Source organism: Macrotis lagotis, chromosome 2, assembly GCF_037893015.1.
Source record: "Macrotis lagotis isolate mMagLag1 chromosome 2, bilby.v1.9.chrom.fasta, whole genome shotgun sequence".
NCBI classification, from domain to species: Eukaryota; Metazoa; Chordata; class Mammalia; order Peramelemorphia; family Peramelidae; genus Macrotis; species Macrotis lagotis.
The window spans coordinates 111,323,662-111,351,421 of record NC_133659.1 but is presented as its reverse complement, the minus strand read 5'-3'; the positions used below and the strand labels follow the sequence as shown (position 1 = coordinate 111,351,421).

The following is a 27,760-nucleotide window of genomic DNA, read 5'->3' as shown; positions in this document are numbered from 1 at the left end:
CTTTTTGCACACACACACAGACACACACACAAACACAAAACAAAGAGCTCTCATAAGTGTACTTTTCTGCAGACTTCTACATAAAGAAATTTTTACACAATGTGAATTTGCTCTTATCCACCTTCTTCACTTAGCCTACATAACAGTGCATACACAAAATAAATGTCTTCATGTAAGTCATAAAATATCCTAAAACGATAATTAACATGATGATAAACAGACTTAGGAAAGGCAAGTTAATGACAAAATATTCAAAATACTGCACATCAAAGCTAACACAGCTGTTATCCCTTCTTCTTCCACTGTACCTAGCCTTTATCACTGGTGCTTAGAACATGGATTTTTTTCAAAATTCTTCATATAAAGTCAAATTGACACAATACAAATTCAGGTAAAGGGAGAACTGTCTGTAGTCTGATAGTATTTTGAATCAGTATTAATGATTCTGGCCTATGGTTTTTGTTCTGTGTTTTATCCTTCCTTGCTTTGGTATTAGAATTTTATTTTTCAAAAACATTCTGGCTAAGCACTTGTTTTCTTAATTTTTGAGAATAATTTGTGAAATATGGATATTAATTTTAATTTACTATAAAATTTGATAGATTTCTCCTGTGAATTCACTGGATCAGAATTTCCTCCCACCTGCTTTAGTAATTCCTTTAGAGAAGGTTCTGCTTCATTTTCTGATACTGTATTATTTAAAATATCTAACTGATCTTTTAAAAGTTTGAGTTATTATTTTATATTATATTTTTGAACATATTTTTTGTATTCTCATTTTTGTTAGCAAATAACTGCATAAAATAATCTGATTATTTTAATTTCTTTTGTTTTTGTTAGTTTACCTTTCTTTTTCCTTTTTTATTGATTTTATTTTTTGCCATATTTAATCATATTAATTTTTTCATTTTGTTAACATATGCTTGTAATAACATGATTAATAAGGAAATATGTTTAACATAGTTATACATGTATAATCTATGTTAGACTGTTCTTTGTCTGGGGAAGAGAAGTGGAAATACAGGGAAAGAGAAAAAGGTGAAACTCAAAATCCTACCAAAAAATTATTTTGAAAACCATCTTTACATGTAGTTGGAAAAACATTATTTAAAAAAAATCAAAAAAGCATGTTTGTAATGATATGATTATTACTCTGAGAACTTCAGTTAAATCCCATGTATGTTTTACACACTTAATAGGGTATAGAAATATATCTTACCCTAGAGAAAAATGAGAAGAAAGGGAGGAGTTAAGGGGGAATGGGGGGAAGGAAGCGGGGAATAGGTGATAGAAGAGAGGGAAGATTGTGGGAGAGGGTACTCAGATACAACACACTTTTGGACAGGGACAGGATAAAAGGAGAGAGAGAATAGAATAGAGTGGAGGGAAATACAGTTAGTGATAGCAACTGTGAGAAAAATATTGAAGGAACTTCTCTGGTGGAATTATGATAAAGAAGGCAACTCACCCCGGAGACAAAACCATTGGAATCTGAACATAGACTGAAGTACATCTTTTTCTCTTTATCACTATTCTTGAAGTTTCTCATCTTCTTGTGGGGGGGGTATGTTTACTTTTATAACAAAATCATTGTAATAATATAAAATAAATTAAAAAAAGAAATTTTGTATGTTTCACCATTATTTTCTTCTTATAAACTGTTAAGTTGTTCAATGGTGTATTCTTTGACTCATTCAATATTTAGGAATTTGTTGTTTGTATTTGAGTCTGTGCTTTTGTTTGTGGTCTCTAGAAAAATGACAATTTTTATAGTGTTGTGGGCTATAAAGCATATACTTACTATTTTGATCCTTTTACATTTGTTTGCAAATCTATGCCCTAATACATCATCAATTTTTTATAAAAGTTGCATGAGAAATTTTGGTACATAAAGGTCCTTTTCTTTTATTTACTAGTACAGATCTAGTACTGTTATTGCCGGATCACAGGATATGTATGTATGTATGTATACCTTAATAGCCTTTTGGACATAATTACAAATTGTTCTATATAATGATTGGACTAGTTCACAATTTCACCAAAATTTTCAATAATGTACCTATTTTCTATGATTCCTCTCAGCATTTGTTGTTTCAGAAAAATAAGATGCCATCAGACTCATTTTAACTTGCATTTCTCTAACTTATAATGAATCAGAACATATTTTCATATGACAATAGCTCTCATTTCTTCTGAAAATTGTGTGTTCATATCTGCTAACCATTTATTGATTGGAGAATAATTTATTTTTATAAATTTAATTCAGTTTTCTTATATATTTGAGAGAGATACTGTAAAAATTTTTTTATATTACTTCACTGTCTATGGTACCTTTTATCAAAATGTAGCTTCTCTGAATAGCTCTACTTCTGCTTGTTGTCTTATATCTTGATTGCTACCCTGCCCTTTTAACTTTGGCTGAAGATCATAGATTCTACTCTAGTCCCATATTTTAACTGTGTCTATTTCAAATGTGTCTCTTGTAAACACCATGTACATATATGAACATATTTGTACACATATATGTGTGCATAAAAATAAATAATAACCATTCTTTAATAGATAAAGTGGTCAAAGAATATGAATAAATATTTCTTAGTAGATTCACAATCACTTCAAAGAATGCTCCAAGTCTTTAATAATAGGGGAAATAGATATCAAAGTAACCCTGAGATTTCACCTAATATCCTGAAAATTGACAAAGATAAAAAAAATGGTAATTATGGTCAATGTTGGAAAGGTTCTACAAATACAGAATCACCAAAACACTGTTGGTATAGTAGTGAAATGGTATAGCCATTTTGGAAAGACAGTTTTAAATTATGTAAATCTAGTGACTATAATACATATATATCCTTTGCCATAACTCTATTAGTTTGCTTATATTCCAAGGAAGGTAAGAAGAAAGTTTCTATGTACACCAAAATACTGACAACAACACTTTGTGTGATAACAAAAGATTGAGAACAAAGCAGATGCCTATTGATTGGGGAACAGCTAAACAAATTATAGTACATGAATGCAAAGGAATATTATTGTGCAGAAAGAAGTAATGTATATGATAAATACAAAGAAGCATGTGTTGAGACCTATGTGAAGAACTGATGATGCAGAATGAATTAAGCAGATTCAAGAAAGCATTATGCACAATAAATGCAACAATTTAAATGGAAAGAATAACTTCACATACAAAAAAAATCAAAAGTGAATGTAACAAACATACAAAGATCAAACATGACTCAAATAAAGAGTTATGAGAAGCTAGACACCCCCCAACCAACCCTTCACAGGGATGGGAAGTCCACATATTTTTAAACTCTTTCAATGTAATGATCAAGTTGTACTGACTTTTAATTTGCTTTTAAAAAATGAAATTTGTTAAAACATGAGATACCTTCTCACACTCATCAGTTTTGCTAAGATGACAAAAAGGTGAAAAGATCAATGTTGGTGACATTGTGGAAACACTGGGGACATTAACAAACTGTTGATGGAATTGTGAACTAATCCAACATTCTGGAGAGCAACATGGACCTATGCCCAAAGAGTTCATACTCTTTAATCCAGCAATAACAATATTAGGCCTATATCTAAAAGAAATCATAAAAAATGGAAAAAGTCCCACGTGTTCAAAAATACTTATAGAAGTTGTTTTTTATAGTGACAAAGAATTGGAAATTGAGGGGATGCCCATCAACTGGGAAATGGCTAAACAAGTTATGGTATATGAATAGTACTACTGTTCTATAACAAACCATGAATGGTCGGACTTTAGAGAAACATGGAAAGAATTATATGAATTGATGCTGAGCGAAGGAGCAAAATCAAGAACACTGAACACATTAACAACATTGTGAGTTGATGGATGCAGCTCTTCTCACCACTCAGAGAGCTAGGACAACCCTGGGAGACCTGTTATGTATGGACAACATCATTCACATCCTGAGGGAAAAAACCCCAACAAAGAATCTGAATGAATACTATGTTCACTTTTTTAAAACTTCTCTTATGTATTTCCTTCCTATCCCATGGTCTCCTTTCTTTTCTCTTAATCCTAATTCCTCACACACAACATGACTAATTTGTAAACATGTTAAACACAAATGTACATGAACAAGTTTTACCAGGTTGTTCACCACTGAGGAGAGGGGAATGGGAAGGGACATATGCAAATGGAAAAATAAAATATCAATCAAAATATAATTTGTTACATGGAAAAGATGGCATAATAACAGGGAAAATTATGACGACATAAAAAACAGAAGTCATTATCAAAAACATTTTAAAAAAAGAATCAAAGGGCAACAGATGGAGAGCCAGAAAAAACCATAATGGTCATATAATACAATGATATAATTTTGAAGTGAGGAAGACATTAACTCAGAGAAGTTAAGTAAACTGGCCTAAGGTCACACAGTACTAATTGGAAGGGTCATAACTTGAACTAAAGTCTTCTGATTCCAAATACTGCTTGAATTCTATGCCTTCATAGAAGTCAGTGATATTCCATCTAACAAATATTTAAGTGACGTGATTTCTATGTCCAGAAAGCCATGCTAAGTGCTAGAAAAGAGCAAATAGTATAACAGGTGAATAAGATCCTTAAAAAGATAATTAAAGATATTACAAGTGCATCAGAGGCATACAAAGTAAAGTTACATAAGGAATCATAGTGGAATCATAGTTAAAGGCAGGGGAAGGTTGGGAAAAGCACTGACTTTAGAACTGGATTTTAAAGGAAAGGATTCAGTTAGCAGACAAGGAGAGAGAAGACATTATAGGCATGTTGTATATTATGAGCAGAGAAAGAAAGCTTATTTGGGAAACAGAGTGATCTGGTTTAGCAAGATCTTAATCCAGTAAGAATATAAAACAAAGCTGGAAAAGTAGAGTAGCAGTAGATTATTCAGGGCTTTGAATGCCAGACAAAGAAGTGAATTTTAAATAGTCAAAAAAACCTAATGAAGGTTAGTGAACACAGAAGCAATGTTACATATACATACATATGATAAATTAGGTTCATCATTTTGAAAGATAGAAGGGGAAGAAGAAAGTAGAAGATGGAAAGTTAGCACAATAAGAGGTTTCTAGGACAATAACTGAGCATATAATCAAAACATAAACTTCAGTGACCTGAAAAAAAAGACATTTAATGTGGAATGTCTCCATTGTTTTGAATGCCAGTGTAACAACTTCTATTTGTGATTCAATCACTAACCACAAAGAGAAAGAATAAAGGGGGGAGTAGGTATGGTCCATCTTTTTTATGTTTAAATCTTAAGACTCAATATGAAATTATATTTCTATTCATTAACCTAGAAGATATAATGTAGGCTCATTAGTCAAATCCCAACCCAACAGTATTTCTCAGAATGCATGATTTGAAAATGAGTTTATTATGCTATTCACCACAGCCCATATCATCTTTCTGAGAGGGTTATCACTGTCATCCTCTTCCTTGCTCATCATCAGCAGACTGGAATTTTCCCCTTCATATTACACTCCTTGATTTACCATATATCACACCCACTCCCCCACCTAATATGGTAGATAGGGCATTAAGTGTAAAGAGGCAGAACAGTTACAGAACTAGAATGTTCCTGCCCCAAAAAATCTAACCTGTTTTTATAAGACAAGCTAAGTATGCTGCCAAAGAACTACAGGGATCATATGTGCATTTGCATGTCCAGCTGGCTTGCGACTATCAACCTTTCAGAATCAACCTAAAGAGACTTCCAGAGCACAGGGATCAGTATTATTTAATACCTTTCCCAGTGACCTAAATGAAAGAACTGTGAGCATATTCATTAATTTTTCAGGTGATCACTTAAACTGGTCAAGGTTGCAAATGTGTTGGAATACAGGAACAGACTCTGAAGTGACCTCGATAAATTAGAGAAACAGTATATCTAAACAGGAAGTTTAACTGGGATCCTGGTAAGCCAAGACCATGGGAGCACAAAAATGAAACATTATACATAGAAAAGATTAATTAGGCACAAATAATGCATGAACAGTCACAATGCAACATTAGTGTAATAAGATATTAATAAGAATTCATTACAATACTTAAAAAGACAAATAGGAATTTTTCAGTATTAGTACTGGAGATCTTGAGATTTAAAAGCATAGTCCTTATCCTTAAAAATCTTATCATCTAGCAAGGAAAATGAAAACCTATACCTATATTATAATTCAAGATAAAATGAGATAAGCGTATAATCTTACTACAAATATACTCATCAATCAGATCCTTATTAGTGAGGTTTTGATTTCTAAATTGTAAAAGGATTTGGGAAAAAATGAAGGAAAAAAAAGGACATGGTAAAAATCAGAAAGGTTGGGGCAGCTAGGTGGCGCAGGGGATAGAGCACCAGCCCTGGAGTCAGGAGTACCTGAGTTCAAATCAGACCTCAGACACTTAATGATTACCTAGCTGTGTGGCCTTGGGCAAGCCACTTAACCCTGATGTCTTACAAAGAGAGGAGAAGAGAAGGGAAGAGAAGGGAAGAGAAGGGAAGAGAAGGGAAGAGAAGGGAAGAGAAGGGAAGAGAAGGGAAAAAGAAGGAAAGAAAGGAAGGAAGAAATGGAAATATTTTGGCAAAAATTAGGTCTAGACAAATCTTAAGACAGAAAGTTGAAAACATACATGGCCTAAAATCAAAAGAGAATGAAATTGCAACTATAGTTTTAAAAAAAACTATAAGACAAAAAATTTTGATGACAGAAAATTAAAAAGTTTTTGAAAGAACAAAATCAACGAACAGAGAATCAAAAGGGAAATGGTGTCGTTCAGTCAATTCAGTTGAATCTGACACTTCATGATCTCATGGATCATCCTTTTCTTTGACAAAAACACTGGAGTTGTTTGCCAATGGATTAATATAAACAGACTTGCCCAGGTCACAGAGCTAGGAAGTGTCTGAGATTTGATATGGATAGTTCTTCCTGACTCCAGGCCCAGCACTCTATCCCCTGAGCCACCCTGTTACCTCCTAAAAAAATCTTTGCATCATATATCACAAATAAAAGTCTTATCATCCATAAAGTGGCCCCAGTAGAGAAGGGGCCGTACATCCCAGTTACCATCAATGCCAATTGCTAAACTAGTACATTTATGGTAAGCCTTTTTAAAAAGCCTGGGAATAGTAGCACTACCCCCCCCCAATTCCCTGCAGCTCCTGCAACCATTTTCCAGGGGGACAGCCCTTATAGAGATGTGACTTCACAACAGCTTTTACAGATGTTTGCCTCAAATGATTCAATGGATGTAATTTTAGTGATTATAAATGACAATGAAGAAAATGCAGTATTAAATGCTTTACCACTATAAACCACTAGGCCTGACCATAAGACTGTAGGAAGTGCAACTGAAACCTGTCCTTTGTTTCTGCTGAAGTCCCTTAAAACTCCCAAATTCTGATTCTATACTTTTATTGTCTCCTGATAATAGAATATAAGCTCCCAGGGAGCAGAATTCTTATTTTTTCTATTTCTATCATCAATGCTTTGCATGTAAAATTATTAAATGCTTTTTTATTAATTCATATGCAAAGTATATATGGAACTGACACAATGAAGAGTTATTTTCCCAGAAGATAAATAGCCAAAGTATATGAACAGTTATCAAAAGAAAGACAAACTATAAATAACCAAACATAAACGTACCCAAAATCTCAAATAGTAAGAGAAATGCAAATGAAAATAGCTCTAAACTTTTGTCTCATAACACGAAAACTGGCAAATATATCAAAAACAGCACAATCAGTCACTGTAAGAATGGTTGTAGCAAGGCAGGTTTACAGATGCACTGTTTGTGGTCCAGCTGTTATGGATATGCTTGGTGCTACACAAGGAAAAGGAACTAAACTGTCCATTCTTCTACTGTACAGATAACTCAGGAATTCAAAAACAAAAATAAATTTCCAATATAACAAAATATTTATAACAGCAAAGAACTGGACAAAAGTGACTAATGAGTGAGGAATGAATGAAAAAACAGCATATGAGTTTAACACAATAAAGTGCAGTTAAGAAATGATGACTACAAGAAACCAAAAAAAAAAGATCATGACAACAACATAAAAGAAAATTATTGAAAGGATTTCAAACTAAGAATTTACTAAAAGACTAAGACCAAACATTTAACTGAAAGTACAGATAATAAAACATACCATTCTCACAGCTGAGAGGTAGAAGACTACAAGTACAGAGTACTGTATACACTGTCAGATTCAGTCACATATGTTCTGTTTAATTGTTTTGTTTGTTACAGGGAAGAATTCAGCCTGAAAGGGGCAGAGGGGAGGGTTGAAATAAGTACAAAAGCATCAATAAAAGTGTGAGTGAGGTTTTTTTAAAAGAAGAAATGGAAAAGAAATGCTTCAATAATGATGTTCAGTACATAAAATATTATTTTGAAAATTATACCACCATGGAAAATAGAATAAGAAAATATATTTAAATTAAATAGCAATTTTAGATCTATGAAAAAACTGATTTGCATGAGTAATTAAAGACCAAAGCTGAATTTCAAAAAAGGCTTTAGGAATAGGAGATTTAAAGATCTGATAAAAATTTGACTAAATAAAAGATATAGAATAAGGGAGTCAAGAATATTTGGACCAAAACTGAGCAAACATTTTTAAAAATAAGGACATAAAGAGTTATATTCAGGTGGATGAAAGCATTTATTACTTTTTAAGAAGATAAATACATTTCCAAAAAGAAAAAATGGCATAAATATAAATATGAAAATACTATAGGAACATAGAAAAGTACAAAGACCTTAGTGAATTAGAAACATAAAGCAAAGAACAAAAGAACAAAAAGGAGGTGATTTTTCTTCCCACAATTGAATTGTAAAAGACAAAGTGAACAAAAAGAAAAAGATATTTATAAAGAATTTCAGTATTTGGGAATGAAAAATTAATATTCAAATTTCTATATAAATATGTGTATATTTCCCCATTCAACCACTTAAGCAAAATATACATTTTAAGGGGGAAAAAAGTTTTCCCTGAATAATTCCCACATTCATATTTTCCCCCACTTAGCAACATCAGAACTCCCTCCATTCTTGACAGCACAAAGAGTTAACATAAAGGACAGCTGATTACTTGCCACTGTGGAGGAGAAAGCTAGTTTGTCTCTATGATTTGCTCCTATCTCCCCTGGGCTTGGGTGAGAGGCAGCCAAACTGTAAAGCATCCCCTTCAATCATTCTGCAAATTATCTCCTTTTCTTTCTGTCTCTCAAACACATATGAAGGCTCCATTAAAAATTATTAGCTCCAAGCTACGAGAAATCGCTGAAGGGAGAAATGTTAAGAGAACTGAATTCTACCATTAATGTCACCCCTAAATACTGTGCAACTCAGTGAGCTGCTATTTTTAAGTGAAGTAAGAACTCAAAGCATTAAGAGAGGTTATATACACCGAGTTACCACCCCGAAAATTCCCTTCCTTCACTCTTGGTTTTCCTTTTGCCCCACAGCCCACACCATGGCCAACACACACTTCAAGGAACCAGAAGCTTGAACTATCAGATTCATAGACCACATCAAACTTCAGATGACCAGGCACTTCGTGATTGAATTGGATAAAGATGTCAATATGCAAACTTTGATCTAACTGTCCCTCCTAAATGTTAAAAAGAAAAAAGCTATCAGGCCACTGAGCTATTCTAGCTAAATCAACTTCATCACTCTTGTACCTCCCACTTCCAATAGACAATTGAGCCTTCCAAGAATTGGGGCAGGGGTATGGACAAACAGTGAAAAACTCCAGAACTGGCAGATGAAGTGCTATATTTGAGGGGCTACAAGGGGAGTCATTAGCATTGGCTCTTAGAACAGGTAGAGGGGAATTAAGAAGGGTATAGGTTACAGAGGTCACCAAAGTCAAACAGATCATATTTGTTCCTGGAGGGAAATGGTAGTCAGTGGATCTCAGTGAGCAGAGGGAGTGTCATGGCCAGACCTATACTATATAAAAATCACCTTGGCTGCTGAGTGTGGATGGCCTCAAGTGGGCAGAAATTTGAAGAAATGAGACCAGTTGAAAGGCTATTGCAGGACTCTAGGTGAGAAGTGAAAAAGGCCTGATATAAGGTTGTAGCTGTATGAATTGAGAGATGGGATATATTCAAGATGAATGTGGGATTATGAGGATGTCTGTTGTGAAGGTACAAGCAACAAGATAATTAAATGAATATATGGGATGACTGAAAGTACAGAGTTAAGGATGACACTGAGATTCTAGACCTGGATACTTCAAGGTGGCCATGGTGCCCTAGAGAGTAATAGGTTAAGTTCAGAAGTCAAGAGAGTTTGGAGGAGATAATGGACTTTGTTTGGGACATTTTGAAGTTCATATACATTTAGGCTAAAATGTCTAAGAAGCAGTTGGAGATGTGTGACTGGTTATATACCTCATCAGAAGAGATAATGCAGATGCTAGGAATAAGTGAGAGGACATAAAGTGTAGATTCCAATTTTGGCCAGCTTTCTCAAGCAGATTATTATGAAAGAGAGGAGAGTCATAGGCTCATAGCTAACTAACATGCTAGTTCAAATAAGAGATTTCAAAGAGTCATTTTAGTGACTACTTTACTAATCCAATTCCCTCAAAGATCTCTACATTATTTCCTTCTCATTTTCATTAGAGTCCTTTATCTTCTCCTATTTCTTCTTTCACAATACTCTTCCACAAAACCCAGAAGTTAAAAAAAATTGGACATGGTGAATATATTGGGATACCTGGGGTGAACTGGAGATATAGGCATATGGAGCCTGTGTGTAGCTGAGAAGAAAAACTAGGAGTGGATAAATAGAACTTGGTGACATCTGCATAAAGATAATAATTAAGCCCATGGGAAATGATCACCATAGAAAAGAAATGAAGGGAGAAGTGGGCACTGGGGTACATTATTAGGAACTGTAATGATGATCAAGCAAAGGAAACTGAGAGAAAAACAGGAGAACCAAGAGAGAATAGTGCAATGAAAACCCATATTACATTCAATGATCAAAGCCTCTAGCACCCTCTACTGGCTGGCCCACGCAGCGTTATTAACACCGTCAGCAAAGCCTCTAGGGATTCCAACACCAAACATCAGTGAATCAGCCCCTCCCCCAACACAAGATCTTAAGAAAATGAAGACTGGCCATTGAAAAGGGGTCAATAGAAAATTCCTAGAAGGAAAAGACTCTAACTCAGAGAGAGATGCAGACCCTCTGAAGAGATTATGATTTGCTCTCCAGCACAGAAAAACTTCCTTGAAGAAATCAGGAAGGAGTTTTAAAAACAATTGGAAAATTTGGGAAAAGAAACCCAAGAGAAGATTAAATTTTGCAACAAGAAAATAAATCCTTGGAAAATACAATTTGACAAATGCAAAAAAAGAAAATAATTCTCTCAAAACTCAATTGGTCAAATGGAAAAGTCTTTCAAAAATAGAATTCATCAGTTGGAAAAGGTGTTGCAAAGGTAAATGAAGAAAATTCTTCTCTAAAAAAGTGGAGTCTGTGGAAACCAATGATTTCATGGAGACAACAAGAATCTGTTAAACAAAACCAAAAAATTGAAAAAAAGTAGAAGAAAATGTAAACTACCTCATCAGTAAAACCACTGACCCTGAGAATAAATAAAGGAGAGATAATCTAAGAATTATTGATCTTCCTGAACACTGAAGAGAAAAGAAAACTGGTCTCAATATTACAGGATTTAGTGAGGGAAAACTGCCCTGATATCATGGAACCAGAGGGCAAAACAGTTATTGAAAAAATGCATCAATCCCCTCTGGAAATGGATCCCAAAATGAAAACGCCAAGGAATATTGTGACCAAATTCCAGAACTATCAGATAAAAGGGAAAATCCTGCAAGCAGCCAGAAAGAAACAATTTATATCAAGAAGCCACAGTAAGAATTACTCAGGATCTGATTGCATCAACTTTAAGGGATCAAAGGGTCTGGAATGCAATATTCTGAAAAGCAAGAGAGCTTGAAATGCAGCTAAGAATCCACCATCTGGGGTGGCTAGGTGGCACAGTGAATAGAACACTGGCCCTGGAGTCAGGAGTACCTGAGTTCAAATCTGGCCTGACACTTAATAATTACCTAGCTGTGTGGCCCTGGGCAAGCCACTTAACCCCACTGCCTTGGGAAAAAAAAGAATCCACCATTTGGCAAAACTGAGCCTTCTCTTCCAAGGAAAATGATGGACATTTAATGAAATAGGAGACTTCCAACTTTTCCTGATGAAAAGACCAGAGCTTAATAGAAAATTTGGATTTCAAACAGGAGACTCAAGAAACACATGAGGGCAGCTAGGTGATGCAGTGGATAAAGCACCACTGCCTTGCAAAAATCTAAAAAAAAAAGAAACACATGAAAAAGTAAAAAAAAAAAGTGGGGTGTAAAAAAACGCTGTTATCCAATAAGATGAAACTGGCTATATCCTGACTTAGGAGAAAGACCTTAGTAGCTCTCAAGAATTGTAACTCTATTAGAGATCATTTAATTAGCCAGAAGAGATGGACATTCATGACTTATTCAAGAAACTGCTATCCAGGGGCGGCTAGGTGGTACAGTGGATAGAACACTGGCCCTGGAGTCAGGAAGACCTGAGTTCAAATCTGACCTCAGATACTTAATAATTACATAGCTGTGTGGCCTTGGGCAAGTCACTTAACACCATTGCCTTACCAAAATAAAAAAGAAAGAAAAAAAGAAACTGCTATCCAATAAGATGAAAATGGCTATATCTCTACCTGGGAGAAAGATTCTAATAACTCCCAATAATTGCAATTCTATTAGAAATAATATGCATAGCCAGAAGTGATGTACACTCAAGACCTTTCTGTGACTCAGACAGAATTATTTAAAATAATATCTCCTTAAAAAGGGGGCCAGTAAAGAGGTGGGAGGATGGAAGAGACTGAATGGGGTAAATCTCATTACATTAAGAGGTACAAAGGACCCATTTCAAAAGAGGGGAAGAAAGGAGGAAGTGAGAACCACCTTACTCTCATCAGAATTGTCTTAAAATTAACATATATACCCTCATTAAGTCAAGAAACTTACCTTAAAAGGGGAAAGGGGGAGGGGAAGGGAAGGAAAGGGAGAACCAATAGAAGAAAAGGAAGGAAGAAGGGACAAAGGGAAAGGGGGGGAAAGGGGAGGGGGGTTGGATATAGGAGGGCAAACACATTGAAGGTAGTTGGTATTCAGAAACAAAATACTGGAATTTGGATAAAGAGAAAAAAAGGGGGAGAAATACAAACAGAGGGAAGATAACATGGAGGGCAATAAAGAATTAATAATTATAACCTTGAAAGTGAATGGGATGAACTCTCCCTTAAAAGTAAGGGAATAGCAGAGTGGATTAAAAAGCAGAAGTCTACAATATGCTATTTACAAGAAACTCGTTTGAAGCAGAGAGATATGTGCAAAGTAAAGGTAAAAGGACTGAGCAAAATATATTTTGCTTCAGCTGAAGTAAAAAAAGCAGAGGTAGCAATCCTTATCTCAGAGAAAGCAGCTGCAGAAATACCTATCATTAAAAGAGAAAAGGTAGGAAACTATCCTCCTAAAAGGTACCACAGACAATATAGTAATTTCAATATTAAATATGTACGCACAAAATAGCATCCGAATTCTTAGAGAAGTTGAAGGAGTTACAGGAAAACACAGACAACAAAACTCTATTAGTGGGAGTGGGAGAACATCAGCCTCCTGCTCTCAGATTGAGATAAATCGAATCATAAGATAAACAAGAAGAAGGAAGTTAAGGAGGTAAATAGATTGCTAGAAAACCCAGACATGATAGACTTATGGAGGAAAATGAATAGGGATAGAAAGAAATATACTTTCTTTTCTGCAGTACATGGCACTTACACAAAAATTGACCATGTAGTAGGGCATAAAAACCTAATAATCAATTGCAGAAAGGCAAAAATAGTAAATACATCTTTCTCATATCATAATGCAATAAAAATCACATGCAATATTGGGCCAGGGAGATATAGACCCAGAACTAATTGGAAACTAAATAACCTTATTTTAAAGAAAGAGTGAATCAAACAGCAAATTATAGAAAGAATTAATTATTTTATCCTAGATAATGACAATAATGAAACAACATACCAAAATCTATGGGATACACTCAAGGTAACTGTCAGAGGATATAGTATATCTTCAAATGCTTATATGAATAATTTCAAGAAAGACGAAATCAATGAACTAAATATGCAACTAAAAAATAGAGAAAGAACAAATTAAAACCCCCCAATTAAATATCAAATTAGACATTCTAAAAATTAAAGGAGAAATGAATAAAATCGAAAACAAGAAAACTATTGAACTAATAAATAAAAACCAAGAGTTGGTTTTATGAAAAAAAAAGAATTAAATTGATAAACCTCTGGTCAATTTGATTAAAAAAAGAGGAAAACCAAATTGTTAGTATCATAAATGAAAACGGTGAACTCACCACACCAATGAGGAGGAAATTAAAGTAATAATTCAGAACTATTTTGTCCAACTCAATGCCAAGAAATTTGGTAATCTAAGTGAAATGGATGAATATTTACAAAAATCTCTAAGTTGTCCATGTAAAATGAAGAGAAAATTAAATATCTACATAACCCTATCTCAGAAAGAGAAATTCAACAAGCCATTATTGAACTCCACAGGAAAAAAATCTCCAGGGCCAGATAGAGTCACAAGTGAATTCTATCAAACATTTAAGGAACAACTGGTTCCAATTCTATATAAACTCTTTGGAAAAATAAGTGAAGACGGAACTGTGCCTAACTCTTTCTATGACACCAATATGGTGCTGCTACCTAAACCAGGAAGAGTTAAAATAGAGAAAGAAAAATATAGATCTCCCTCATGAATATAGATGTAAAAATCTTAAATAAATCTTAGCAAAATGACTACAAGTTATCACTAGGATAATACATTATGACCAAGTAGGATTTATCCCAGGAATGCAGGGTTGGTTCAATATTAGGAAAACCATCAGTATAATTACTTATATCGATAATAAACCCATCAGATTATATCAATAGATGCTGAAAAAGCTTGTGATAAAATACAGCACTCATTCCTACTAAAAACACTAGAGAGCATAAGAAAAAAATGGATTGTTCCTTACAAAAATAAGCAGTATCAAACTGAAACCACCAACAAGCATTATATGCAATGGGGATAAGCTAGAGGCAATACCAAAAAGATCATGAGTGAAACAAGGATGCCCATTATCACCACTACTATTCAATATCATATTAGAAATATTAGCTTCAGCAATGAGAAGAAAAAGAAATTGAAGGAATTAGAATAGGGAAGGAAGAGACAAAACTCTCACTCTTTGCAGATGACATGATGGTATACCTAGAGAATCCCCCAAAAAATCATCTAAAAAACTACTAGAAATAATTAGCAACTTTAGCAAGGTCACAGGATATAAAATCAACTCTCAAAAATCCTCAACATTTTTATATATGACTACCAAGATGCAGCATAAAGAACTAGAAAGAGAAATCCCATTCAAAGTAATTTCAGGGGGCAGCTAGGTGGCGTAGTGGATAAAGCACCGGCCTTGGAGTCAGGAGTACCTGGGTTCAAATCCAGTCTCAGACACTTAATAATTACCTAGCTGTGTGGCCTTGGGCAAGCCACTTAACCCCATTTGCCTTGCAAAAACCTAAAAAAAAAAAAAGTAATTTCAGACAATATAAAATACCTGGGAGTCTACCTGCCAAAATAGACTCAGAAAATATTTGAAAACAATTACAAAACATTCCCACACAAATAAAATGAGATTTAAATAACTGGGCAAATATCAACTGCATGGCTGAGCAAATATAATAAAAATGACAATTCTACCAAAACAAAATTACCATTCAAATTTCCAATCAAAATTCCAAAAAATTACTTTAATGAGTTAGAAAAAGTTGAAAGCAAATTCATATGGAGAAATAAAAAGTCAAGAATTTCCAGGGATTTAATGGAAAAAAAAGTGCAAAAGAAGGAGGCTTAGCCCTACCAGATCTAAAATTATATTATAAAGCATTAAACACTAAAACTCCCTCTTTAATAAAAACTGCTGGGATAATTGGAAGTTAGTATGGAAGAAACTTAGATTAAACCAACACCTAACACCCTTTACCAAGATAATATCCAAATGGTTACAGGACTTAGACATAAAAAACAATACTATAAGCAAATAAGAAGATCAAGGACTAATTTACCAGTCAGATCTATGGAAAGGGGAGCAGTTTATGACTAAGGAAGAGTTGGGAGAACATCACCAAAAAACCAATTAGATAATTTCAATTACATTAAATTAAAAAGCTTTTGCACAGATAAAACCACTGTAACCAAGATCAAAAGAAATGTAGTAAATTGGGAAGCAATCTTTACAACTAATGATGCTGACAAAGGACTCATTTCTAAAATATACAGAGAACTGAGTCATATTTTTAAAACAAAAAGCCACTCCCCAATTGCCAAATGGTCAAAGGATATGCAAAGGCAATTTACAGATGAGGAGATCAAAGCAATCCATAGTCATATGAAAAAATGCTCTAAATCATTAATTATTAGAGAAATGCAAATTAAAGCTTCTCTGAGGTACCACCTCACACCTCTCAGATTGGCCAATATGACCAGAAAGGATAATGATCATTTTTAGAAGGGTTGTCGGAAATCTGGGACACTATTACACTGTTGGTGGAGCTGTGAACTCATCCAACCTTTCTGGAGAGCTATTTGGAACTACGCCCAAAGGGCAACAAAAATGTGCATACCCTTTGACCCAGCAATACCACTACTGGGTCTATATCCTGAAGAGATGATGAAAAGGGGTTAAAAACATCGCTTGTACAAAAATGTTCATAGCAGCTCTGTTTGTGGTGGCAAAGAATTGGAAATTGAGTGAATGTCCATCAATTGGGGAATGGCTTCACAAACTGTGGTATATGCATGTCATGGAACACTATTGTTCTATTAGAAATCAGGAGGAATAGGAATTCAGGGAAGCCTGGAGGGATTTCCATGAACTGATGCTGAGCAAGATCAGCAGAACCAGAAAACATTGTACACCCTAACAGCAACAGGGGGGGTGATGATAAACCTTAATGGGCTTACTCATTCCAACAGGGCAACAATCAGGCAGAATTTGGGGCTATCTTTTTTGAGAAAGAATTGTGGAGTTTGAACAAAGACCAAAGACTATTACCTTCAATTTTTTTTAAAAAAAAAATGTTATTTTATTATCTTATTATGTAATTTTGCTATCTCTTATACTTTATTTCTTCCTTAAGGATATGATTTCTCTCTCATCACATTCAACTTAGATCAGTGCATACCATGGAAACAATGCAAAGACTAACAGACTGCCTTCTGTGGGTGTGGGGGGGAGGGAAGCAAGATTAGGGGGAAAAAATTGTAAAATTCAAAATAAAATCTTTCTTTAAAAAAAAGCAAAAAAGATGTTGAGAGTAATCCCAAATTATAGTGTTCCAAGGTGTATGAGAGGATGGGGAAAAGGGCCTGATGGAGGTAGAATTCTAAGGTCAACAACCTCTTAGTTCAGGTTCAGTGTTGGAAAGAAATGAGACACTTTGAAGTTACTGAATAGTTAAAGTAGTTTTGCTTTGCCTCAAAATAGGTGAACTAGCATCCAGCTAGGACCAACTCTGATGCTCCAAAAGTCTTTTGGTTGGAGACTGAGGCTCAAGAAATAAGAACTGTGCAGCATGGGACCAAGAAGTAGAGACAGCTTTGAGGGCTCACCTCAGGGTAACTCCAATCAAAAGGAGAATCAGAAATTAGTAATATACAAATAACAAAAGCAGGGGAAGACTGAAATAAGAAAGATCTCGGGGGAGAGGGGAAAAAACTCAATCTTGACCTTGAGCATAAGCAGGAAAATCAACAGGACAGATATTAAGTAACAGAAGACAAATATGGCCTCCAAATCAGCTAAATGACATCTATGAAACAATATTACAAGGGAAAATCAATCAGAACCTGATGAGGCAGAAAATTCAGTGGATTCCTAAGAAAGCATGGAACCACAGAAGAATGTTTTCAAGTCATTTTAAAAGAAAAATGAGAATTGTGAAATCAGAATTTATGGCACATATGGCAGAAGTAATGAGCAGATTTTTAATGCATTAAAATGAGCATTTATAATCAATATGTATTATGCACAGATTATGTATTTTGACTTATATAATTTTTATGTTTAAAGAATCAATCACATATTTATCTTTTTAAATAGCAATACAATCAGTATTGTGATTTCATGAATGCAGAGTCTCTCTCATTCAATCCTAAAAGTCATTGAGACACCCTACCCTTGAAAATTTTTTATCATTCTTTGGTCAACCTGATGATGAACATCTCTGAATTTTTCATAGGTCTCTACACAACAGATTCCAATTTGACATCAACGATAATAAAGAATTAAAGAATCCTAATGTCTAGAGAAATTCTTAAGTCCATGCAAGTTGATAAATTAAGTCAGCATATATAAATATTCATATACAGAGAAATATATTAGACATTATGCTTGCTGACATATCATTTTTAAATTAGCCATTAGATGGCGCCACATAACTGCAAAGGTAACACTATTGAGTTCTGTATTTTTTAACCCAAGTCTTCCCTTTCAAGTACAGCCAAACCAGTCTACTCATTCTCCCAAATCCTCCCTGCTATTAAGTTTCTCTATTATCTCTATTATCTTTCCACTCACTCAGGCTCCTACCTTTATCCACTGACAAGCTCATGCTTTCACCCACCATATCCAATCTGTTGCCTAGTCAAATCAAATTTATTCTAACACTCTCCTATGCACCCCCTTCTCTCCACTGTAACCGCCCTCATCACCTCAGATATGGAGCCTGTTCATTGGTCTCCCTGCTACAAGTCTCTCTCCAAAGCATTCCACTCAGCTGCAAAGTGATCTTCCTAAAATGAAAGTCTGACCAGGTTAGTCAAAGACTAACTGCTCCCTCACTCTGCCTTTCCAATCCTCGGAGTCCCGACTCTGACCTCCTCACTAAATTCTTCATACAATAAACTTCATCTCACCTCCATGCATTTTCATTGGCTGTCCTCCAATGTCTGGCATTCTCCCCCTCATCTCTGCTTCCTGGATTCTTTCAAGTCCTAGCTAAAGACTTCAAGGTAGAGCCTTCCCCTCTGTTGATTATCTCCAATGTATCTTGTATAGATCTTGTTTGTAGGTAGTTATTTACAAGGATTTACAAGAACTTTTCTTAGGGTCTAGCCTAGTGCCTGGAACATAGTGGTTCCTTAATAAATGCTTGTAGAATGACTGCCCCAACCTCCAATATATGCAAAATAATTCTAGGAAGAATGGTTATTCTTATCGTCAATCCTGTCCAGAGCCTAGTACTGGACCAGAGAACAGATAAAGAGGGGCAGAGAGAGAGATAAGAGGTAAAGTCTTACTTTAAGAAGTGGGCATACAAACATGCGTGTTTGCCACTATTACCAATGACTTTGTGATGAGGAGTAACTAAAGGATGTAAAGCAATCTTCATACACTTTAAGGGCAAGGGGAAGCTAGGTGGTACAGTGGATACGAGCACCAGCCCTGGAGTCAGGAGTACCTGAGTTCAAAGGCGACCACAGACATTTAATAATTACCTAGCTGTGTGACCCTGAGCAAGTCACTTAACCCCATTGCCTTGCAATCCCCCCCAAAAATATATATTTTAAGGGCATCAGGCTAGAATTGCAAAGTTTTATAATTTCTAAGAGTTCTCAGTGGCAAATAATGAGATCCAGAGCCAAGGAAGGATAAAAACTACCCAAGAAAAGCTTGGATGGGGAATTAGGGAACCCAAAGGTCAAGTAAGAAAGAATATTTTTAAAGTAAGATGTATAGTTGTTGGAGTTTGAAGGGAGGGGAGAAGAAAGGAATGAGATGCTCTGAAAAATCTATTCATATGTTGAGTTCCCAAATCATTCATTAGGGGATTCCATTGTAGCAGAGCTCTAGAAGTGAGGCCAGAGCAATCACTACATGTAGGGAGGGTCACATATGGGATAAAGTTGGGGACCTTCATATTTTCAGCACCTTCTTCCCTCCTCAATATTCTCCACCCGATTTTCATTATGGGATACCCTACTTTCACTACCAAAAAAGGGGTGGTTTTTTCCTCTCATTCATTCTTTTTTGTAGCATTTTTTTTTTAGGTTTTTGCAAGGCAAATGGGGTTAAGTGGCTTGCCCAAGGCCACACAGCTAGGTAATTATTAAGTGTCTGAGATCAGATTTGAACCCAGGTACTCCTGACTCCAAGGCCGGTGATTTATCTACTACACCACCTAGCTGCCCCCTCCTCTTATTCATTTTAAACTACAATTGCATAGTAAGTATTTTCCTAACGAGACACTTACATTTGAGACTAGTTTTATAGGATATTGCATTTGTTGATTTGCAGACACTCAATACCACAACCTGTTGTATAACTGAAGCCTAAAACTGAAGAAATATGGACTAAAATGCTGGTGCCTACCTGATAAAAATGCCTACCACATCTTTCTGTGTTTAGATAGAACCAGAAAGCTTCTTTTTCCTATAAGATCATTATGTCCTCTAAATCTATAGTATAAGGTTTGCCTTTTTTTTTTTAAGTTTTTGCAAGGCAGTGGGGTTAAGTGGCTTGCCCAAGCTCACATAGTTAGGTAATTAATTGTACAAAGACATCCTTCTCCCTGTCTGTGGCCTGTTAGTATAGGAAACAGGACTTCTCTCGATACATTGGGAAGCCTTGACCCTTTAAAGATTATTATCATCATAGAAATCACTTTACCTATGATATAGATCATAGAGAGACAGTTTAGCTTTACTGTAATGTAACAAATGTTGTCAAAATACCAAATTGTAGCACTGTTGGAAATTTCTGCAATGCCAGTGGTGCATCGATTACATGGGAAGGACCACATCTAAAGGTCCAAGGCTTCCCAATGTATGGGGAGAAGTCCTGTTTCCTATACTAACAGGCCACAGACAGGGAGAAGAATGTCTTTGCACAATCTTCTCACTTCAATCAACATAATATGCATGTCATGCCACCATTCACCTGATGTCAAGATTTTCTTCAATTATGAAGGACAACAATTAGTCAATTGTTTAGGAAGACTTGAGCTCCAATCTGTCTTAGTGTAGGGCCTAGGCTAGTTAGTCAACCTCTGCTTCCCTTTTTCTCATCTGTACAAATAGAGATGATAATAGCACTCACCTCCCAAGCTTATCTAACATCTTTACAAAGTGCTCAGCATCTGTGGAATGTGCTATATAAATCATTATTATTGCTGTTATTGTTTCTATTACATAGTCACCCACTGAGGATAGTATACCATCTTAGAAAACCACAAATTTACATTATCTGGGTATTCTGCAGTTCAAATCCAGTTACAGACAAGTTATGTCACCCTGTTTGTCCAGTTTCCTCATCTGCAAAATGAGCTGGAGAGGGGGCAGAGCCAAGATGACGACAAGAAGGGATCAAGTCTTAGGAGCTCTCTGATAAAACTCATAAGCTAAGGACTCTAAACTTTTGAGAGACAGAACCCACAGAGGGACCCAGTGAGGCAGTTCTCCTACTCAAGGTAACCTGGAAAAGAGCAGAAAGTCTCTGCTCCCCAGAGGGGGCGGCCCACCAGAGCCAAAGAACTTCAGCCTCCCGGAGGCAGCCCCAGGGCGCTGGGAGCGGCAGCTCACAGCAGCGGGGGAGTCTCTTGAGCTGCACCCCGAGGAGCACTGGGCACAAAATGGGGGAACAGCCTGGGACCTCTGCCAGAGCAAGCAGGTGCAGCCCAGCCCTCAGGGCACACCCAGCAGCTTGGTCTTTCTGCAGCCCAGATAGGGAAACAGAAGCAGGCTGAGCCAGTAAGCAGGAGCCCCCAGGGCATGAGCCCATTGAGCTGAGGGAGGGGAGTGAAGAGAGAGAGACTGCAGAGCTCTGTCCTCTGCCTCTGGAACAGGACTCTGGGGCTCTGACCACATTCAGATCCTGATCCCAGTCTAGGCCCCCCCCTGGTGGCAGAGGGGGGCGCTTATGGTCATTCACAGACCAGGAGGGAGGACAGAGCCTGACACACTGACATACTTGTGGGAGTGTGCCAAAAGCTCAGGAAGCACCCCAAAACCAGGCCCAGGCTGGGAAAATGAGCAAGCAGAGAAACAAAAGGAAGACTATTGAGAAATATTTTGCAAATGAGCCCAAGAAGGAACAAAATACTCAGTCTGAAGATGAGGAAACACAAGCTTCTGCATCTAAAGACTCCAAGAAAAACAGAAATTGGGCTCAGGCTATGACAGAGCTCAAAAAAGACTTTGAAAATCAAATGAGGGAGTTGGAAGAAAAACTGGGAAAAGAAAGGAGAGAGATGCAGGAAAAACATGAAAATGAAGTCAGCAGCTTAGTCAAGGAAATCCAAAACAATGCTGAAGAAAATAGCATGCTAAAAAACAGCTTAGGTCAAATGGATAAAACAGTTCAAAAAGTTATTGAGGAGAAAAATGCTTTAAAAAGCAAAATTGGCCAGATGGAAAAAGAACTAAGAAAACTCTCTCAGGAGAACAAATCCTTCAGACAAAGAATAGAATTCAGGGAGATTGATGAATTAACCAGAAATCAGGAATCAATACTTCAAAACCAAAAAAAAATGAAAAATTAGAAGAAAATGTGAAATACCTCATTGAAAAAAACAACTGATATGGAAAACAGACTTAGGAAAGATAATGTAAAAATTATTGGAATACCTGAAAGTCATGATCAGGAAAAGAGCCTTGACATCATTTTCAAAGAATTACTACAGGAAAATTGCCCTGATATTCTAGAAGCAGAGGGCAAAATAGAAATGAAGAGAATTCACCAATCCCCCCGAGAAAGAGATCCCAAAAACCAACCCCTAGGAATATTATAGCCAAGTTCCAGAACTCCCAAGTCAAAGAGAAAATATTACAAGCAGCCAGAAGGACAGTTCAAATATCATGGAGCTGCAGTCAGGATCCCACAGGACTTAGCAGCAACTACATTGGAAGCTTGTAGGGCTTGGAATACAATATACCGGAAGGCAAAAGAGCTTAGAATGCAGCCAAGAATGAACTACCCAGCAAGGCTGAATGTCCTCTTCCAGGGAAAAAGATGGAATTTCAAATGTTCCTTCTGGAATGGCCAGAGCTGAACAGAAGATTTGATCTTCAGATACAGGACTCAGGTGAAGCATGGAGATTGGAGGAAAGGGAGAAAATATGAGGGACTTAATGAGAATGAATTGCATGTATTCCTGCATAGAAAAACAACACTGATAATACTCATATGAACCTTCTCAGTTAATAGAGCAGGTAGAGGGAGCTTTTATAGTTGAAGCACAGGAGAAAGCTGAATTTGAAGATAAAATATGGTGTAAAAATGGAGTCAATAGAAAAAAAGGGAAATGGAATGGGAGAAAGAAAAAGGAGAGGGGGAATAGTCCAAGACATTTCACATAATAAAATTTTTTTTTATTACAATGAGCTATTGCAATGATATGGAAGTGGGGAGGCAAGGGGGAATGAGGGAACCTTTGCTCTCATCAGAGATGGCTAGGAGAGGAAACAGCATATATACTCAATGGGGTATAGACATCTGGAGTAAGAAGGAGGGGCGAGCAGGGGGAAGGGGTGGGGATGTGAATAAAGGAGGAGAGGATGGACCATGGGGGGAGAGTGGTCAGATATAACACATTTTCTTTTTTACTTCTTACAAGGGGCTGGGATTGGAAGACCTGCCCAGGACCATAGGGCCAGGTGGATTCTGGGCCTAAGGGGTGGTATGGGGGCTCAGGGCTTCTTGGCCCCAGGACCAGGGATCTGTCTGCTGTGCCACTCAGTGACCCTACAGCAGAGTCAGAGTGAAAGGAGAGAAAATATAGTACATGGTAGTGGAGAAATAAGAAAGGAGGGAGTTGTGATCAGCAATGGTAACATTGGAAAAATATGGAAGTAACTTTTGTGATGGACTTATCATAAAGAATGTGATCCACCCATGACAGAGTTGTTGGTGTTGGAACAAAGACTCAAGCACATTTTTTTGTTATTATTATTTGGGGGGGGGGGTGCAGGGCAAGTGGGGCTGGGTGGCCTGCGGGGGGCCACATAGCAGGGTGATCTTTGGGTATCTGAGGCCGGATTTGGACCCGGGTGCTCCTGGCTCAAGGGCCAATGCTCTGTCTGCCACCCAGCCACCCCTACTATTATTACTATTTTATTTTATTTTGGGTCTTTTCCTTCTTTTTGGTTTTTGCAGGGCAGTGGGGATCGGGTGGCTTGCATGTCACACGGCTGGGTGATTGTTGGGTTTACAAGGCTGGATATGGGTTCGGGTGCTCGTGGCTCCAGGGCTGGTGCTTCATCCATTGTGCCACCTGGCCATACCTACAATTATTACTATTATTTTTTTTTAATTTTAATTTTTTTCTCTCCCCTTTACTTTTTTTCGCCCAAGCAAGTCTCTCTATATTCATGGGGGGAGGGGTATTTTGTTTACTTGTAAACAAGAATATTTTATTAATGTAAAAAAATTTTGTACAAAATGAGAATAAAAAAAAAATTTTTTTAAATGAGCTGGATAAGGAAATGGCAAACCACTCCAATGTCTTCACCAAGAAAACTCCAACAAATCCTTAGTCCCTGTGGGGAAAATCCAATGTGTTCTTTAATGGCTATAGAAATCACCTTTCCTTCTAAAATGGGAAGCTTAATTTTCTTTTCCTTTGAAGGTACTCAATGATTAAATCTACTCTGGGAGTATGAATGAGAAATAAGGAAAGTTAGGAAAGGAGATCCTAGTGGAAAATGGCAAAGTGCCCCAGTGCTTCTCCCAAAGCAAGTTTATGGGAACCAAGTCAATATAGGTGGGTTGTTGTGGGGTGGGGGAGGAAATTAGGTCTTAAATCCCTTCAGGGAAAGTTCTGTGAAATCTAGAAATGTCTATAGGAAACACAATTCCTTTAAAATAGGAATTTAACATATTTCCATACTAGTCTTATGAAAGAATCAGAACAAAAGAGAAAAAAAAAACATGAGAAAGAAAAAACATAAAAGAAGTTTCAAAAAAGAGAAAATAGCATGCTTTGGTCTACATTCAGACTCCATAGTTTTTTTCTCCAGATGTGGATGGCAGTTTCCATCACAAGACTTTTAGAATTGTCTTTGATCACTGTATTGCTGAGAAGAGAATGGTATCTTAGTTTTGATAAAGCTCACATTTCTAATACAATACTGAATAAAAGTGGTAATAACAGGCATCCTTATTTAAACACTGATCTTATTCAGAATGCTTCTAGCAAGGTTCCATTAAATATAATTTTTGCTGATGGCAGATATTGCTTATTATTTCAAGGAAAATTCCATTTATTCCTTTGTTGTCTAGTATTTAACAGGAATGTTGTTATAATTTGTCAAAATCTTTTTCAGCATCTATTGAGATAATCATGTGATTCTGTTCATTTTTTATTGATATGGTCAATTATGCTGATTGCTTTTTCTAATATTGAACCAACTGTATTTATTGCTGGTACAAATCCTACTTGGTCAAAGTGTATTATTCTAGTGATAAATTGCTATAATCATTTTGTTAATAGTTTACTTAAAATTTTTGTATCAATATTAGGGAAATTGTCTAAAATATTTTTTCCATTTTGGCTCTTTCTGATATAGGTATCAACACCATATTGGTGTCATAAAAGGATTTTGGCAGAACTTTGCCTATTTTTTTTTCCAAATAGTTTATGGAGGATTGGAATTAATTGATCATTAAAATGTTTGGTAGAATTCACTTGTGAGTCCATCTGGCATTGAAGATTTTTTTCCTTTAGGGAATTCATTAATGGCTTGTTCGATTTCTTTTTCTGAAATGGGGTATTTTAAGTATTTCATTTCTCTTCTGTTAATCTGGGTAATTTATATTTTTTTAGATAGTCATTCACTTCACTTTAGATAGTAAGATTTATTGGCATACAACTGGACAAAATCACTCCAAATTTTAATGTTCTCCTTTTTCATCTTTGATACTAGTTATTTGATTTTCTTCCACGAATGAATGATTTGTCTCTTTTATTAGCTTTTTCATAAATCCAACCCTTAGTTTTATTAGTTCAAAAGTTTTCTTACTTTAAATTTTATTAATCTCACCTTTGATTTTCTGAATTTCTAATTTGGTATTTAATTTGGGATTTTAAATTTGTTCTTTTTCCCATCCTTTTTGAGTTGCATGCCCAATTCATTAATCTCTTCTTTCTCCATTTTATTCATGCAAGCATCTAGAGATACAAAATTTCCTCTAAGAAGTGTTTTGACTAAATTCCATAAATTCTGGTATGATGTCTCATCACTGTCTTGGATAAAATTGATTATTTCTTTGAGTTGTCTGATCCAGTCATTCCTGAAAATTAGGTTATTTAGTTTTCAATTAAATTTTAGTCTTACTTTCCATGATCCTTTATTACATGTAATCTTTTTTTACAACAGGATCTGAAAAGGATGCATTTAATATTTCTGTCTTTCTGTATTTGATTGTGAGGTTTTTAATGCCCTTTATCAAGTCCATTTTTGCGTCATCAAATTGTGGCAATTTGTATGCTGCTAATTTGTAGACATATTTCTTTCTATCCCTCTTCAATAGTCTCCAGAGGTCTATCATTAATTATTTATTTTGGTAGCTAAGATTTACCTAATTTTGAAAGAAAGAGAGAGAGAGAGAGATCGAGGTCCCCTTGCTATCTATGTATTCCTGTAACTCATTTCACTTCTCTTCTATGAATCTGGATGCTATACCACTTGCATACATGTTTAGGATTGATATTACTTCATTGTCTATGATTGATACCTTTTAGAAAGCTGTAATTTCCTTATTCCTTTTAATTAGGTCTATATTTACTTTACTTTTTCTGAGATCAAGATTGCTATCTCCTCTGCTTTTTTTACGTCATCTAAAGCAAAATATATTCTGCTCTGGTCTTTTACCTTTACCCTATGGATATCTCTATGCTTCAAAAGTGCTTCCTATAAACAACATGTTGTAAGATTCTGATCTTTAATCCACTCTGTTCTCAGTTTTTTTGGGAGAGTTCATCCCATTCACATTCACAGTTATGATTTCTAACTTTATATTACCCTCCATCCTATTTTCCCATTTGTCCTTTTTACTGTCATTTCACCATATTCTTCCTCACCAGTGCTTTGCTTCAGACCAACACTTCCCCTCAGTCTGCCCTCCCTGCTATCAATGCCCCCTCCCTTTTCTTCCCCCCTTTCCCCTCCTAATTCCCTGTAGGGGAAGATAAATTTTTAAACTCAACTGAGTGTTTATGTTATTCCCTTTGAGTCAAATCTGATTAGAATAATATTCAATTCATACCCCCTTCCTTCTTTCCCTCTACTGTAATTGGTCCTTTGCAACTTTTCATGTAATATATTTTACCCTATTCTGTCCCCCCTTTCCTCTTTTCCCCAAAACAATCCTTTTTTATGCCTTAACCTTAATTTTTTTATATCATCAAATCAAAATCAACTTTTGCTCACAGCCTCTGTCTAGCTATATTCCTTCTCCTAGAGATATTGTTCTCAAAACTTAAAAGAATCATTTTCCCAGGCAGGGATGTAAATAATTCAATCTTACTGTGCAACATTTTTTCTTTCCTGCTTACCTTTTTATGTACCT

At 35.9% G+C, this 27,760-nt stretch overlaps 1 protein-coding gene across 2 annotated transcripts in view; it reads right to left on the bottom strand.

Moving 5' to 3' along the window:
• Positions 1–27,760, bottom strand: part of SYT14 (synaptotagmin 14) — a 248,320-nt gene that overhangs the window by 188,649 nt on the left and 31,911 nt on the right. The window lies entirely within an intron of this gene.